The sequence below is a fragment of the Micrasema longulum genome, unplaced genomic scaffold (genome assembly GCF_059751315.1).
Source record: "Micrasema longulum isolate JH-2025_06_02 unplaced genomic scaffold, ASM5975131v1 h1tg000153l, whole genome shotgun sequence".
Taxonomy (NCBI): Eukaryota; Metazoa; Arthropoda; class Insecta; order Trichoptera; family Brachycentridae; genus Micrasema; species Micrasema longulum.
In genome coordinates, this window is record NW_028277358.1 from 77,695 (window position 1) to 90,098 (window position 12,404).

A 12,404-nucleotide genomic window follows, 5' to 3' on the forward strand; every position below is an offset into this window, starting at 1 on the left:
CGGTAAAGTTGAAGGTAAATTCCCTCTAGCGATAATAAAAATAAACGACCGACCCTCCCCCCCCCTTCAAGTTTTGGGTAAGTACATCGATATGAAACAAGGGGAAGTGTACATCACGGTACACATATCTACGCTCTAAAATGACATAGCTTCAATATGACGTCAGTTGAAGATAAAAGTCTCCCGATCGACTATAAAGGTACACTACCGATAACCATCAAGTTTTGATGTAAGTACATCGGTTTATGCCGACGGGTCTAAAACCCCTCGATACGTTTATCTACGCATTAAAAGTGTCAAAAATTTTGTTCCACCGAGTGTTATTTTTATTTTACTTATGATTTATTACAAGTTTTAATCGTTACGAGGTTGGCACTTTTTTTTTAAAAGCCTTTTAAAAATATGAGAGAGACATAAGTAAATTTTGAAGTCGAATTAAATTCCAACAAAACTGTCACTTTAATAAAACGAACGCCTAGATGTGAAAATAATGTCGCTAAATTCTGTCCTATTAGCAAATAAGGTTATCTAGGGGTTGGAAAGTTGCCACTCTAAAAAAATGATTTAGTTATTAAATTTTTCCATCAGTTTTACTATCTTTCCAAGTGTATGTATTGAGACGTTAAAGGAGCCGGCTTTGTAGTCGAACGGTAGGTACAAACAGATGATCATTAAGCGCACCGTCTAGGTGATTTCATAAAAGTCTAACAAAATTCATGTTCAAGCGAACATTTTTTGCTTGAATAAAGATATATTGGAGTTTATAATCGCTTTGAAGTGAGCACTTTTTATTACAGAAGCCTATTTAAACAATAAATGATAACTATTTTAAATGTTAATGGCGTAAGGAACGCGGACTAATTGTTTGAGGTCATTCCATTGGCTTGTTTCGATCATATGATGTCGATATGACAAGTAGTTAGAACATACCCAGGTAACATATAGATAGTACAGAAGTTAAGTATACCGTCTCGATATATACAGATGAAGATAGCGTTCATAATCAAAGCACAGAATCAAAGGTTGAGCTGATTATCAGATTAGACTATTATTTTATGATTAGAACCATGATTTTAAAAGCCAAATAATTGTACAGGTTTCAAATAAGCTCTTTAATATCACGATCTAATTATCATATTAAACCCACGACCGGAAATGTTTAAAGATTTATGTATCCTGCATTTAAATGTGTTGTTTATTTATTGTTTCTTACAATAAAAAATTAAGTGACGACTTCCTTAGTAAATCATAATGTATTGAAGAAATATTTTTTTTGAAATACTTTTTTCTTCTAATTTTAAGAGTATGGTTAAATCTTTAGTTACACGACTAAATAAGGACCAAAAAAGGTAAAAATTTAATGATAAAATTATGAAATTTTTGTTAACATGTTAAATAAAAAATAAGATAGTTAAAATGCAACCTATTTTAACGATAACATACCAATTGGACCCATTACATGTAAAGTGAATCAAAGAACATTTTAAAGATGAAGTAAACTTGTTGCTTACATTAAATCTCTGTTATCAGTATAATCTAAAAAAAAAAATTCCTGGTGTTTTATGTACAAAACATCGATGTTAATTGAAATGATTAAAACAGTCGATTAAATAAAAACCGCAAAGAATTTAAAATTTTGGGAACAAAAGTTAATTTTGTCAATTTTGATATTTATCCTTTTTGCTTTTATTTAGACGTTTGACATTTTGCATCCGGTCGCTGGTAAAAAACCCTAAATCAAAAATAGCCAATACCAAAAGGCATTTTTTATAGATTAATTCAAACTACAATAATGTACAAACCTACATTACTACTACTATCATCACGCCATTTCCCCGTAGCGATAAGCAGAGAAGATGGACCGCCACACACGTCTATCCTGACACACGATCCTACGTTATGATTAATTTTTACCATATTCATTCCTATTCTTTCGTCATCCATTCGTTTGACATGACCAAACTAACGTAGTGATTCTTTTAATCTTATTAAGAATACCTCTCTCAGAATAGGGAAATATCACGTTTTTTTTTTTTTACAATTATGAATTAATAAGGGTAAATGAAATACTTCAATGTCAATAAAAAAATTTTTTTGCACTTATTAGTAGCATAAAAAATATTTTTAAATTCATCATTTTGAATTCCCGCGAAAACACTTCATTTCATAGGCCACGCCCGTCATACGTCACAAGCCGCATTTAAGTTTGACGTTTTGTCACTTTTGTATCATTTGTATGCAGAAACTGTTGTGTATTATTTCATCTGAGTTTATTTACATATATTAGTGATTTTACAACTATATTTTCTGCATTATATCTGGAATAAAGGGCTTTTAATACTGTATATTACCCAAATGCAGGATTACTTTGAAGGCAACGCCAGAAAAAATGTTTTTAAATGTGCCCAAAGATGCATCAATACGAAGAAAATAGCGCTTCGCTATGAAGAGAGATATAAAGAAAAATAGGATGTTTACTTCCAAATCCGTTATCTATTGTTGTGAAGATCACTTTAATGTAAGTATTATTTAAAGTAGTCGTTTGTTTTTATACGTATTTAGTTTGTCATTGATCACGGAAATTCTGACATTTCGTATAACCTAAAATTCATTTTGTCGCTACGCTATCGATATATTATACTTTTCCACTTCATAGCGAGTATTTTTATTTATCCAATGAGTCTCGGATCATATCGGTATTGTAATGATATTTATTAAAGTGTATAAATAATATATTGCTATTCATTTAAGGGTTTCTATTTATTACAGTTGGAAAAGTATTTGGAGAATAACATGAGTGTGCCAAAAGTCCTAGATGATGAAGAAAAAGTGAAGTGTGCAAATTTCCCAGGAAATTCGAAACTGTGTCCAAGAAAACCCAAATTTCCTTGACAATGTGATAACAAGTGACAACCCGGAGACCAAACACCAGAGCACCGAGTGGCACACCAACAACTCCCCGCGTCCAAAGAAAGCCAGAATGAGCAAGTCAAGGGTCAAATCCATGCTAATCTCCTTTTTTGACCGTCGCGGTATGGCTCACAAGGAGTTCGTATCCCCTGGATAGACTGTGAATGCCATTTTTTACGTGGACGTGCTTGACAGGTTGCACAAACACGTCTTCCCCATGAGGCCAGACATCGCCGATTCTTGAAAGATTCACCACGATACCTCGCCATGCCACACCACGCTGTTGGTGAGGGAGTTTCTGACCAAGCACAGGGTTGCCTCACCCTCCCTACAGTCCAGATCTAGCACTGCTGGACTTCTTCCTCGTATGTTTTTTTGTAAATGCCCCTTGGGCGTAAAAAAAAAAAACAGTACTTAATACATATTATGACCGTATCATATTCTTGAAATAAAAAAATGATATCCAAACTGAATCTTTTACTCCACGTTGACCATTACAGCAAACTTTACTTAGCATTTGTTGCTATAGAGTTCAACTTAATGGACCACGCTCAGATATTTTAAGAGGTAACAACCGTCATCGCAGCCGATTGTGATTGATTGCAAGTAAAAGAGAAATGAAATAAGTAGTTAAAAAATCAATTCAATTTCAATGCTGACAAAACCAGCTTTTATTTGTTATGTAAAAAAGGTACAATATTACAATCAGAATATATAAAAAAGAAGAAACAGGGTACGTTGACAATATTTTTTTAATTAAATTTATTTGGGAAACAGAACAGTTCTACGTAAGTATTTATAGTTCATAACATCATATTATTTTTGCATGGATGACTTTTGACATGTCTATCTTCAAGTATTTGTTGAATTTAGTCATGCCATGTCTTTCTCGGTATTCCTTTATTTCTGCATCCATCAACATTCACATTGTAAATATTTTTATCCGTTCTTTCGCTGTCCATTCGCTCTACATATCCAAACCAACGCACATCTCCTTTCTTAATTTTGTCGATAATGCCTACCACAGCATTACATAATGTACGGATATCGACATTCGTGCATCTATCGTACATAGTTTTAGTACACATTCGCCTGAGAGATCACATTTCAGCCTACTCTACGCTCCCATACATCAGAGTCGGGGCCAGGACTCCATTGTGAACTGATAATTTTGCCTCTTGTGGCAAACATTTATTTGCCGAGGTTAATTTAAGTTCACAGTTCACTCTAGTCCCAGCACTCACCCTCCTGTTCCTGGTTCCTTACTTCGACGATGAAGGCATGACAAAAGACAACAGCGTGCTTGCAACCTCCTGAAAATAAATGAGTATTTTTACTGACTTTTATATAACTGGTCATACCATCTTAATATGATGATGGAGTTCAATTCTATGGATTTTTTCATATGGGAGTTGCATTATTTTTTACTTTGCTTATAATATACAAGGTATATATTTCAAAAAGAGGATTTTTCTGATATTATCTTACTTTATTTTAGCTAAACTGTTGAAATTCTATGGATTAAAAATCTTTTAACTCCTTTTTAAAAGCTGGTATGCAATTTAAAAACTGTAAAAGGCGTCAAATACTGTTGTTTTCAATATAGAACTATTTGCACCCATTTTACACCTTTCTTTTTTTCATATTATAAAATATTAATCTGGGATATTAGATTAAATAAGTTAATATGATGGACAAAATACTTGTTTATACCGAAAAGTTTTAGTTGCCCATTAAAAATATATTAGATATTTCTGAATACTTATTATGACAGGTCAAAAATAATTACAATAAAACAGTTATATTCTTGCTTTCTCAAAACAAAGTACAAGTCAGATGATGAACATTTTGTTACATTGCTACTAACCTTGAGCCGCTGGACAATCTTCACATATACAAGACTCCACTATTTCCTCCCTTTCATTTCATATCAAAGTAACAGAATTTGGCGTACTTTGTGCTCCGGTGTGACATGTGCTTTTACTAATCCAATTCGTTGAACGTGCACGTATCCAATTGCATTATTGCCATAATTTTCCCAGGACGACCTGTGTAAAAAAATATATAATCGTCAGTATCTATCAATCTAGTGATTAAAATAAAATATTAAAAACATTCATGTCTTGAATATAACATTTATCTGATGCCAAGTACATTATTGCTAATAATAAGTATGGATTTAAAAAGCAAATCATACATTTTAGGAAGAACACGGATTATAAATGTACACATACAATAGCATAAACTTCGTTCTTAACCATCGGGAACAAAAATTAGGTTATGACTTGTCAAGCAATATTTTAATTAATATTTTACATAATAATTGATACACATCGATATTATTTTATATTAAATATTTACATGCCTTCGTTTTTTTAAGTTTAGGGTGTTTAATATATCAACAATTTATAATGCCAACTGGTTTTCTAACACAAAACGAGGTTAGAATGACACTTGTATTCGGGGAATGTTTAAGATACTATTCAAATGATTCATGTCAAACATCAACACATATAATTGATAAATACATTAAATCTATAAATATTTATAACAATTACTTACTTTGCAGCCTTGATTCCTTGAATTTTCGCACTATTATACTGCATATTTGTAGCAAAAAAAGACGCTAAAATAATCGCATCATCATTCGGCAAATTATCCAATTGGGCTTTTGAAATTCCGTCTTCCATTATTTTGAATGATTTCTTTATCACTGTAGAGTAATTATAATTTACATTTATAACTTAATACATAATTCACAACGTCAAAATCCTTTATAAAACGCACGCGACATTGACAACCCGTACAAACAGTATGCAAAAATAACAGGCATTGAAGACGAAAGCGGCTTGTGACGTCACGACCAATCATATGGCGTTTTTGTAAAGGCGTATTTTTCAACATTTTTATTTTAAAAATTAAGAATGAAAACATATTTCTACAATATCCATATTGATAATAAAAATATAATTATTTTTTCTAAATCCATTTCACATATTTTTATCGGTATTCGTACTATGTGATATTTCCCTATTGCAATCTCGCCTGATTTCATAATTCGTAACCATGCCATTCGAGTACATTGATTTCCAACACATTTGTCTTAGCGACCGCATTTCGACCACATTCACTCTGCTTTCATCCTTCCTCTACCAGTTCCCTGTTTCACTTGAGTGTTGGGATTAAAACCCCGTTGTGCACTGCCAGTCTAGCTTCGATCGCCATATTTTTTATTATCAATTACTGAGCTTAATACACCGTTCATTTTATTTCCAGCAATCACTCTCTTTTTAAACATATTTTTTTACTCTTCCATCTCTTTAAAACATGCTTCCCAGATACAGAAATTTTTCTACTTGTTCAAGACAATCATTATTTACATTTGTCCTTTCAAATACCATAACTACATTTGTTTTATAGGTAAAATATTATAGGGGTACCAATCGATCAATGTTTCGAATGTCTTGAATTTAAAAACTTAAAAGACTAAAAAAAAATAAAATGAATTAGAACATTATGGAAAATTGCATTTATAGTCTACAAATTAGTATTCGCATTGCATCCAGCAACCGGCAGTGCATAATATACTCATTGTAATACGTGCAAGTTTCACTGGAAAGCAGTCTTCTCGTCCGGCGTGTACTGTATTATACAATTATACATGTCTTTACTGCCCGGTAAATAGTAAGTTAGTCCGGGACAGTAGGGACCATAAAATAAGAGAATAACGGTTCTCCACCGGACATAGGAATTCAAGAAGTCCGCGGTAATTGAGATAGATCGTTTACCACGCAACACTCTATCACTAGATACTGCTGACTATCGTACAAGAAATACGGGGACTTTGTATCAGGCAGGAGTAATAGCTCAATTGATACTAAAATTACAGTCTGAATACCAAGTAATAGAGCAATTTGATTATCTCATGATGGACTTTACACACGAGATCTGCTCTAAGGCTTAAAACATATTTACAAAAATGCGAAATCACTTTGTGTTGCTAGGGTCATCCATTAAAATTCAACAACCAAAAAGATATAGATGCCGTTTGTAGATATTTGTTGAGAAAACTTCATAATGAATCATTTTGAAATATTTTCGCCCAAGTACATATGCATGTTCAAGACTGGTGTACTGTTAAACCACGCCGAGAAGTTTCATTGATATTTTATGTCAAAATTATTTAATTCTAGATGAATTTCCGATTTAGAACTATTTCTCTAAATTTTGAACAACCTTTCTCAATTATTTCATTGTATGAATAAACCTTTTTTTAACATTAAAACAAAGGTAAATAAATAAAAAGAACAATTCAGGTTAAACTTGGCAAAAAAGAGTCTGACTCTTTTGTTTGTTCAAAACCTCATAATAGATATGAATATATATTTTGGAAAAACTTGAAAATAGTTTACCCATATGATTGCTGTTTGTTCATATCTCATCACATCAAATATTGATCACATTTATACAATTAATGTATTCAAAACACAAATATAATTACCATAATTTCTGTTCATTAAGGAACTACCCTGACTAACTTTTATTTTTCCCCATAACTATAATCTATGTTCACGCCAAGAATGATGATTTAAATGATTATTTAAGTTATACTTCTACGCAAACAGCGCACTAAATTCGGCAAACGCGCATTTGCGGTTGCAGGCCCTACGAAATGGAATGCTCTACCAGCAGAGGTCCGAAACTGTGAGAGTGATGTGATGTTTTGAAAGAAACTTAAAACCCACTTGTTCTCTAAATCATTTGAATAAATCCTTAGCATGTAGTGACAAAGTACATTGTTTTTCCTAAATTAAAAAAATAAATAAATTTAAATTGGTATATTTATATTTTCACTTTGTAAAGCGCCCTTGAGGTTTTCTATTACGAAAATGGCGCTATGTAAGTTATCAATAATAAGAATAATAATAACTTACTTTCATGGCAATTTCTTCCTACCTACCCAAACCGTTCAATTTAAGAAAAAAAGTAGTATATGAACATATAGTAGGTTTTTTACAATGTTTTCATTACAAAACCATATATTTATAGATATATTTTCTGGAAATTAAAATTTACTAAATATGTACACTATACTATAAAGAGAGGAGTTGGTAAAAAGGGAAGGAAAGGAGGAGGAGAAAGGAAAAACTAAAATATTCAGTAAGTGACATTTCATACGTGATTTGAATTAATATAAAGAAGGGGACGTCTGACATTAGTAGGTAGATTATTCCATAATCGAGTAGCTACTACTGTGACAGAGGGAAAAAATTGAAAAAAAAAAAAACGCTGAATAAGTATTGAAAGTGTTCTCTCGTAACAAGAACGAAGATATAGTTCATGCTGTGATAGAGGTTGGAAGAGCTCTCTCAGATAAACAGGGGAAGTGGGATTATTAAAAATATTGTGAAGAAGTGATAGAATGTGGATGTTTATTCTATGCCTGATGCTGAGCCAGCGTAGTTGAGTGCGATACTCGGTTATGTTGTCGAATTAGAGAAGGTTAAAGATATAACGTATTCAAACATTCTGCTATCATTCCAACTACAATTTTCACGTTCGTTTGAAAATACCCCGGTAAGGCGAAACAATTGTGGTAATTACAAAAAAAAACGCCCAAACAAAATAATTTAAATAAACATGTATTGTAAATTCAAATATTTAATTAACTTTGTTAATGCGTACAGGACAGAACGTTTTTAAATATTATTCAATATTCATGCTGTATATTTGCTTGGTTTACTGACAAAAATAGCACATCAACATAGGCTTACTGAACATTTGAAAGCAACGTACTAGAGGCAATTTCCGTAAAATTTGTTTTGGCTAATTTCTACAATGAGAGGTGTTACGTAAAAAAATCTTCAAGTTTTTTTTTTTTTTTTAATTTAAATTTATGTTTAAAGCACTATTTCGTGGTTATTATTTATAATAAATTTAAAAAAAAACATCTTTGTTTTTAACCACTTTTTTTCTTATTTATATTTATTTTAAATTATTTATTTTAATCAATATTTCCTTTAGTCCACTGCTGTCTAGTTTAAAAGTTCGTATCCATCTCACTTCACACTTCCCGCCAATAAGTGATTAAAAACAAAGTTGTTTTATATTTTTTTTAGAAAAAAACAATATTTGCATTTTTATGATCTACGCGAATATTTCAATTTCAGAGACCATTTTCAAGGAGATAATAACTCACTATTGGGAAATTGGAACCAAGTTGTGGTAGAGCGGGGTACAAACCTTAGACCTCTGATCCGTGAGTCCACGAGACAAGCTACGGGACCACAACGCGGTTATAGGAATGTGGCAATCCACTGATCTAAAAAACATTGTTTTACGTATAAAAAAACAAAATAATTAGATTTACGACACATCCTCAATGTAAAGCTCAGCCATGTTAATATTTGCATATCAATAAAAATCTGAATGTTAATAATAAATAAAAATCTGAAGTTACAAAATGGACCTGTACAAAATTAACCAATAAAAATTTCAAGCCCTCCAAAAACGCTTTGTACAAAACGCGAAAAACATTTTCTTGGGCGTTGGAATGTACATAAGTAATTTCATCTTCAGCCCTGATGTATATCATAATGTTATGTGGGAGGTTCTGGAAAAGTTTTCGCCGACTTCACGATTTGACTTTATGACATTCCAATGCGCCCTAGTCCAACCCTTCCTTTGTCTTGAAATATAAAGCTAGGGTTATTTTACATTTAGTTCAAAAACAAGTCACCCAAAATACCTCACGAAAGCCCACGTCAAAATATTAGGAAAACCCTTTCGTCATACGGGGCTGCGTAGCAATGCAACACAAACACTCAGAATCCTATCTTCACAAATTTATCTCATAATAAAGCGATGATTTGAAATTCTGCACTTTATTATTTAGCTTTAAAACAAATAGTCAAGCAAATGATTTACTTGGCACCCATTTAAAAAAATATATTTTTTCAATAAATTTAATGCATAAATAAGTAGACATATTTATTACCAGGGAATCTATGTAAAACTAGCGGATTAGAAAATCAATCCGTATCATCCTCTGGTTAAGTTGGTCTACATCTAACATGGCTCAGCCTGTTCTAGGATGGAGATTTTTTATGTCTATTTTTTGGTATTGTATTATTGCGGTCATTAGGAAATTACAAAATTTCAAGGGAAAAATAATAAGTATTGCATCCTTGCCTAGATGGTATAAAAATATTGATTTCAACTCTTAAACAGTTGTGGTAAAATAATTGTGTAAGGTGATTTAACTTTGTGTTATCTCAAGCAGAAGACGGAATATTCTGAAGCTCGGACATAAAAAAAAAATATAGAGACATACTGTTTAATAATTCCTTTTCCATAATTTATAACAATAATAAAATAATTTATTCCTGTTATAGCAACTAAAAAGAACATAAATACGCCAATCGTCTTACATGCGTGCACCTCCGCTCACTGCTAATAACAGACTGAATCTCTTTCAGACCAACGCTGGCCTCAGAACAGCGTCGTAAATGTTTGAAGTTATATGTTAAATTTGAAGATTACAAAAAATACAACTTCATCATTTTAAAAAATAATAGAGATATATCAAGTCTTGTACTGAATGAAAATTATTTGGATATCTCAGCCACACAAAAATTTAATTTGACTCCGATAAAATGTGTTTTTTTTTATTTATTGTTTATAGAAAAACTTGTTAAGGTTGTTGTAGTTTAAGTCATGGTAGTGTATAATCTATTGTATCGTCGTTTTGAAAGTCTTGCATTAGTCCTCGCTTTTTTGTGTAGTAGTGTAGTATATTTTTATATCAGGTAAAAGGGTTAATATTATGTCATTGTCTTTATTTCCCATTGTAGTTTTGGAAACTGTTAAGGTAAGTTTAAATCATTATTTAAAAAAAAAATAGATGTGATTTTCGAAAATAAATCAGAACTTATGCTTAGACTCAAACGTACACAAAAATTGGCATTATTTAAAGATTTAAAAAAAAATCTGCAATTTTTAGTTTTGTTTAAAACGTATATTAGTATTTAAAAAACACTATTTTTACATGCTCATGTTAATGGAAGGAATACCGTTAGTAAATAAATAAATATTTCAAATCAGAAAAATCAAGACGCAATGATTTTAGCTAAATAAAGACGAATGGAAGAATCACATAAGAAAAAACAACTAAGATTTGTCGTAAATCATCGGAATCGTGACCTCCATTTAAGGAAGCTTAGGTCACGAGGTCATAAAAAAGGTTAAGTAAGAAAAATGATATCAATGTCGTTTCCCAACACTTTTTTGCACGAACGAATAACAAAGAAAAATCACTTCCTACGTCTTATTTATTGAAATTATTAAAGAAATGACACTTGAACTCGGTGGCTAGTGGCCCCCGTGGTGTAGTGTATAGTGACGTTTTCTCATTCCAGGTTCGACTACCGGTGACATCACAGTTTTTCAATTCTAGCTTTTACCTGTAGCTTCGTTGACGTGGTAATTGGATGAAATTTTTAAAGTTATTAATAAATTGTGTAGTTTATCAATCGAGTTTTGTTTATCAATAAGAGTTTTTCCGATGGGATGATACATATTATCGGGATTGAAAGCGACTTGGTCTTCCAACTATTGCTATGAAAGAAATACGATGATCCATTAATATATGGGGAAGTAACATCGTAATTCTGTTCACAAAACTTAAATCCTAAGACAAAACCAAAATGAAAAGCAAACCAAACTAACTCTATGGTTATCTATATAAAAAAAGAGAATTAAAGAAATTCAGAAAACTAAAACCATCTAAAGAATTTTTTTTTTAAATTAAAAAATTACAGATTATAAATATAACTTTTAAATATAATGAATGAAAAATAAACATTGAGTATTGAAGGCAGAATTAAATTTTTATTCATTAGACCTCATCTAGCTGACTTTTTCCGATTCTGAGGAGCCACTCTTTTACTTTAACTGGGAATTTATTTTTGGGAGAGTGAGTAATTTTTTGAGGTAGCTTATTATAGCATCGAGGTCTTTGAGCCTTTTTAGGCAAAAATAGTATTTATTAGAGGAACCACAAGACTACCTAAAGCTCCACTTCTTTTGGAATGTATTTGAAATAGTTGAGGTTTCTTATCATGGACATTTTTTAAGTGGGTCATTATAAATAACTGTCTCACATTTAAAACTTTTTAATTCTAAAATAGTGTTTCTAAATGATACTGAAATGGTTTTTTGAAAACGATTCGTATAATTGTATTTTATTTCACAATAGAAATAAACAAACAATAAATGTGTAAATTTATTCAAAAACATATCATTAAACACCTGTTCTTTGTATTCAGCATTTCTTAGTTCACATGTATTTTATTAATAGTTGCAATTATTTTATTTTATCATTTGTGAGAGAATGTTGAGCTTTGAAAATGAAGCACTTAAGCTGTCTATCTAAAAAGCAATTAAAATCCCCTTATAATCAAAAGGTACTGTTACTCACTCGTATTTGCTGTTTG

General features: G+C 31.4%; 2 long non-coding RNA genes across 2 annotated transcripts; one reads left to right on the forward strand and one right to left on the reverse strand.

Moving 5' to 3' along the window:
* The first annotated feature begins 2,208 nt into the window (after positions 1–2,208).
* On the forward strand, positions 2,209–3,378 carry LOC148284107 (uncharacterized). Its single transcript, XR_015825402.1, has 2 exons — positions 2,209–2,518; positions 2,770–3,378. It is a non-coding gene; the product is annotated as an uncharacterized LOC148284107 (long non-coding RNA).
* Positions 3,379–3,741: 363 nt separating this feature from the next.
* LOC148284108 (uncharacterized) lies at positions 3,742–5,939 on the reverse strand. Its single transcript, XR_015825403.1, has 3 exons — positions 5,473–5,939; positions 4,778–4,958; positions 3,742–4,223 (listed from the first exon to the last, which is right to left on the reverse strand). It is a non-coding gene; the product is annotated as an uncharacterized LOC148284108 (long non-coding RNA).
* Positions 5,940–12,404: the final 6,465 nt, after the last annotated feature.